This window comes from Diadema antillarum, unplaced genomic scaffold (genome assembly GCF_040938485.1).
Source record: "Diadema antillarum isolate AM-2024a unplaced genomic scaffold, OU_Dant_1.0 seq00000082_RagTag, whole genome shotgun sequence".
In the NCBI taxonomy this organism is placed as follows: Eukaryota; Metazoa; Echinodermata; class Echinoidea; order Diadematoida; family Diadematidae; genus Diadema; species Diadema antillarum.
Window position 1 is genome coordinate 1,549,198 of NW_027271175.1, and position 6,000 is coordinate 1,555,197.

Genomic DNA, 6,000 nt, shown 5'->3' on the forward strand with positions numbered 1-6,000 from the left:
CAAAAAAGCTGTTGTAGCGGTGACTTCTTTCGCAAAAACATTATCCCAATTCACCGCTACGTGAATCTCATTGCAGATCCAGCTGAGGCACGCGGCTGGTTGTTATTCATAACTCTCTGCCCCAAAAAGGAACGTGCGCATAAAGAGTTGAAAGGTTGGTCCGTCGGGTATTCGAGCTTGGGTCTGCCTGAATCGCTATGACGTCTCCGTGGCCGAGCGGTTAAGGCGTTGGCGTTCCATGCCAAAGACCCGGGTTCGATCCCCGGCGGAGACCAATTTTTCAACTCTTGCGCTTTTCCAAAAAGGAGGAACAGTAAGAGGAATAATGATGTCAAAGCTACGCACCGATTTCTCCTTCCTTTCTCATATCTCATATATATATATATATATATATATATATATATATATATATATATATACATGTATATAAATTGGATAAAATAGACAGATGTTGCTCTCATCATGAATATTTGACTCAACAACTGTTGTAAATATATGTGTGTGTATGATGTATGCCTACATATAAATGCTAATTATGTGCTGATAGACTAGTTTGGATAAGAATCCTTCCCCCCCCCAAAAAAAAAAAAAATAAATAAATAAAATAAATAAATAAATAAATAAAATAGATATATAAACAAAACAAAACAAAACAACACTAAAATAAAAAAAAAGAAATGAAAAAAAGGAGAATGAGAAAGACGGCCAATTTACCGTTACATTATATGGCTACAGAAAAAAACAAACACTTTTTTATTGGGGGGGGGGAGGGTGTTGTGGTGGTTTATAGGACTTTGCCTCATTCACTGGACAGTACACAGCTTCCGCATCATCAACTTACTGCGCACATCCTCACAAGAAAACTCTTTTACTTTCTTTACAAAAACCTAATTACCTCAAATGATTGCAATGATCTTGGTAAACTGTTTTGGGACAAAGTCAAGCATCTATTATGTTTTATCTGGTATATTGTATTTCAGCTTGCATATCAAAGCGTTTTGCATTCCACCCTATTCATAAATGTCACACCCACTGAAGGAGTAACAAGAGCAACAATCATACACAACTCAATGTCAGTGTGTCTTTATTGCAGAGCTTCATTTCATGTACATATCTTTTATCTTACATATATAAGATAAACATTTTAAGAAGCTACACAAAATCTATTATTTCTCAAATAAAATAAATTCTCTATAAATCTCTTCATAGGCTGCCGCCAAGCACAGTCAGATGTAAAAGTTGTTATGAGGATGAGAAAGAATGAAAGTACAATGTACATAGTGGTGCAAATGGAAGGTATGCAATGAAGCACATAACCCATGTCTCCTTGTACACATACGGTAACTTTGATTTCAAATATAACTTCTGTGCATACAGTGATCCTGTTGAGCTTGCTTCTGATAGTAAACAAGTTTAATCTTTGCTAAGATTCTTGCTCGCTGTCTTACTTCACATACTTCATAAAGTAAACAAATCACCTTTACATTCTTCTTTAGCTCCAATTTATCAAAGAGAGAGGGAGAAGAAATAATCAGTAAATAGCTAGTCATCTGAGTATCTTCATCTCAAACTAAGTGAGAATAAAATCACATATATCAAGACAAGAAATGGTAGTGCAGGAGCAAAGATCATAATCCCCCCCCCCTTTTACTGTTTTTTCCTAAACATTATCTATTTTCCTCTCTTCTGTTCCTTATTCTTTTGTAGCCGGTTTGGCACACATCTCACAAACACAAAATTGCTCTTTCTGACAAAGTTTGCAAATGCACAAATAGCAAATGACAAAGGTTACATACTATTTGATATTTTGTATCAGGGATGGATCCAGGAATTCCGTAAAGAGGGTGCCTTTACAAAATTAAAAGGAGGGGGGGGGGGGTGCAGGCGCCCCTCCTCCTATTTTTTTCTTTTTATTACCTCTGCCAAGGGAGGAGATAATGTTTTCATTACAGCCATAGAAATCCAGTATATACAGATAATTATAGAGATTATAATTTTGGGACCTGACGTTTTACTTCATTGTAACAAAATGTTGTTACATGGGAGGGAGCACACATATCATGCATAATACACATTGGATTGGCTTGAATGGCTTCTATAAAAGTCATCTACCACCTGCTAGCCTGAGTTTGAAAAATTACATACATGCATGATATTTTCTTTCTCTCTCTCCATATAACTATCACCTACAGATATAAGATGACACTTGCCACTTCTTCAATTTTTGCTTTATTATCTTGGATGTTCTTTTACCAAGAACAATATCTTGCATCATTGTGGGACATTATTCCTAACTTCTGCCAAATGTGCATATTTTCCTCCAACAACTTTTCCATGGGATAGAAAAAATGGTACCTATGTTAGAATTTCATACACACCTACAAATAGTTAATAATTAGGCAATAATTCTAACTTTGCTAGCTTTATGGAGGTGAGAAACATTGTTAGAATATTTTTAAAAAATACATGAGATATAATTACTCCAATAGCCATTGTGTGGACTTTCATATACCTTTTGTGACTTCAAAAAAAAGAAAAGAAAAAAAAAGCCAAGACCATGTATTTAAGACTTATGAGGTTGGCAACAATTGTTCAATCCAGGCCAGACATCCATACTACAGTTAGATTGCTGTCCATGAAGAGAATGCAGAGATAGTAAATGAAAATTACTGTCTTCAATGCTTATATGATGTCATGAAATTGGAGTTTTCATTAAAAAGAAACGCACCATGACGGTGGTGGGAAGGCTCTAGTCTTGCAAGCAAATTATATAACTCTTGCAAAGAGTAAATCAAAACATTTAAGTTACATCCAAAAATATAATGAATATTAACAGACATTTTCCATTTCCTCTCATTGAAATGGTAACTTGCTACCAGTGTACTGACAAGCTGTACCTATATGCACTTGTATCTACCAATTAAAAAAAAAAAAAAATACTGCGCAGACTTCTTGTTTGAGCTAAAATTTGAAGCATGTTTAATAACTTGATAAATACCATCTTCTTACACACTTGATGGAAAGGAAGAAAACAATAGAGCTAGCAATGCAAGAATGATTAAATCTTCCATCCCCATTGCTAAAAAAACCTGAGTGTACACAATATCACTGTCAAAAACTTATAAAGAAACAAATTTGTCCTGTAAAATTGTACCAGTTGTTGGCAACCATGGTTACTGAGAAATATCTGGCTATATTCAGTTTTGTACCAAAGATCTAGCCAACATGTAGAATCACTTGCATCTGACAGATTAATAGTAAGTTTAAGTATACATCCAATCTCAACAGATGACTTACAGCATGCATGGGGGAAAGGTGGTTACAGACTAGTGGCAGTAATGCGGTGGAAACTTGTTCTACAGTCATTCTGATTGCTCTTTTCAACTGTGCTTACATTACGAAAGATGTGTTTGTAGCATATGACTGAAGGATTAACATTACCTTCTAACACAATTTTTAAAACCATAAGAGAAGTATGATATAAACCTAGCATATATTACAAGTGCCTTTCTCTTATCATATATAAGTAGACTTAATCTATGGCCAAGATAATGGACAAAAAGCCAATGTCATCTAAAGTCTTCAAAGCCTGGTGGGGGCTTCACCCTTCTTGGCCGATTGTCTGCAGGGATGTCTGTTTTTGCACTGAAACCTGGTGGGGGATTTACTTCGGAAGTGCCCTTTAACTTTGTATTTAGAGATTCTTCAACTCCCTTTTCCTTGGGCACCGATCCCATTTTGTGGCTATCTTGATTCTGGTTGTAAAGTTTTGCAGAAACCTCCTTAGCGCCCTCTGCACCCCCATCTTCACCTCTGGTCTTGGAGCTATCGCTTCTTTGTGATTTGTTATCATTCTTATCTGGCTTCTGTTTGTAAGACGAATCTTGCACTGAGCCCTGGATGTCGCGGGAGTCCCTTCCACCACTTTGAGTGGACCCTCTTCCCTCCCTATGATGTCGTGGGAAAGCATCCTGTTTCTGTGCCCCATCTGATCTACCTCTTCTACTTCCTCCTCTACCACCTCCTCCTCCTCCTCCTTCTCTTCCTCCGGAATTTCCTCTTCCTCTATCTGCTTTCCCTCCTCTTCCTCTGCTTCCTCGGTCCTCTCTACTTGAATTTCTACCACCCCTAAACTCTGGCCGATCATGCTCTTTTTCTTGTCCCTCTTGTCTACTCTGCCTTTCACTCTCTCCTTTGCTTAATGTTTCACCTCGTCTCCCTTGCTTTCTTGAGTCAATCGTATTCCTCTCTCCTAGATCATTACCAGAAACTGATTGTGTATTACCAGGGCACCTTTTGGTCCTACTGGTTACACCCTCAGAGTGCATATCTTCATCACCTTCCCCTCTTCTGTTCTCTTCCATCATGCCATCTCGTCTTTGGTGGGCCCTGCCACTCCCAGCCCTTCCTTGACCTCTTGAACTTCCTCCTCTAACAGTATCCTTCCTGTAATTGTCCCTCCTACCATCACTCTTCCTGACATCTGACTCTTCAGCCTTGATGCCATCCGAGGATTGGTCTTTCTCATCATCAAGAAACCGCTTCTTCTCACTCTCCCCATACCTTCCCGCTGCATCATCCTGTTCTCTTACCTCCTCTGCTCTCTCCGAACAGGCTTTGTCACGCCGGGCATTCCTATCAATGTTGTCACTACCAGAAGACGGTTTACCCTCCCTGACCCTCTGTCTCAATTCATCACCCTCTTCTCCTGCTCTCACTTCAGAAACTTTTTTCTCTCCCTCCTCATTCTGCTGGACATTGATTTCTTTCTTTTCATATCTCTTGTCTGCTCTCCTTTCCCACCTCTCAGGTCTCTGTCGATGACACTGTGGACCAGATTGTGGCCGGTCCTCCCTATGGTTAGAGTCTCTTGACCCGGTGTGGCTCCGCCCTCTCCCTCTCCCTCTCCCTCGCCCCCGACCCCCCGAACCATGATATCTCTCTCCATATCCACCACGTCTGTCACCGCCACGCCTGCTGCGATCATCTCTCCTGTCTGATGCATGGCTGCCAGTCTGCTTTTCTCTGTAATAACCTCCAGAGCCAGATCTCCCCGAGTTTCTCTGTTCTTCCTGAGGAAGTCCGGTTTTTCCTTTCTCCTTATCAGAAGAGTTCAGGCTGGAATTTCTGAGTTGCTGGGACAGCATCTCTTCCACGGATGTTGTGGGTATCTGTGGTGACAATGAAAAGTCATCATGCCTCGAGACATCAACTATAGATATTGTAAAATATAATGCAAGGATTAAGAAACAACATAAACTTGGCATAAAATCCTCTACCCATTTTTATGTGTGTACCTGTTCAGCAAAGTAGATGGAGAGAAAGGTAGCTAGAGAAATAAGGTAAAAAAGCGAAGGATTACTTGTCCGAAGTCACTGGAGTGCAGGCTAACCCAAATGTTCCCAGGTTCCTATTGCAATGTTCCACAGATTGTTACCCAGTAGAAGAGTACATGTACTGGTATTTAAGACTTGTTCATATATGAGTGAGGATGGTACAGTTTCAGTTGAGATGGGGCTTCAGGTTTCGAACATTTTTAGATGATGATTTTTGGAAATAATGAGAAACCTCTTATAAAATATGAAATAGCAAATAATTCTAAAAGGAATTTAGTTTATTTGATGAAAAGTTTATTTGATGAAAATCAATTTTGAAAGGGCTGAGCTATCAAAAACAAATCAATTCTAATAAAAGGTGGGACCTACCTTTTAAATAGGATCACTTTGTTTTCCTTTGTTTTTGGATATCTCAGCCATTTCAAAATCGATTTTCATCAACTAAACTTCGAATTCCTCTAAGAATTGTACACTCTTTAACATTTCATAAAGTGGTTTCTAAGTATCTCGCAAAATGTGCAAAGCTGAATCCTCACCTCAACCAATACTATACCATCCCATTAAAGAGCACCACCTAGCTAACACAAGTAGCTCACATTTCTGATGCTAATGAGATTCCTGTTGCTCTCCTCTTCAGGATCAATGTGTCCTCCCTTGACCTTTT

The 6,000-nt window shown here is 39.0% G+C and overlaps 1 non-coding gene across 1 annotated transcript; it reads left to right on the plus strand.

Annotated features, from left to right (window-relative positions):
* The first annotated feature begins 202 nt into the window (after window positions 1–202).
* Window positions 203–274, plus strand: Trnag-ucc (transfer RNA glycine (anticodon UCC)). The gene has a single exon. It is a non-coding gene; the product is annotated as a tRNA-Gly (tRNA).
* The last annotated feature ends 5,726 nt before the right edge of the window (window positions 275–6,000 follow it).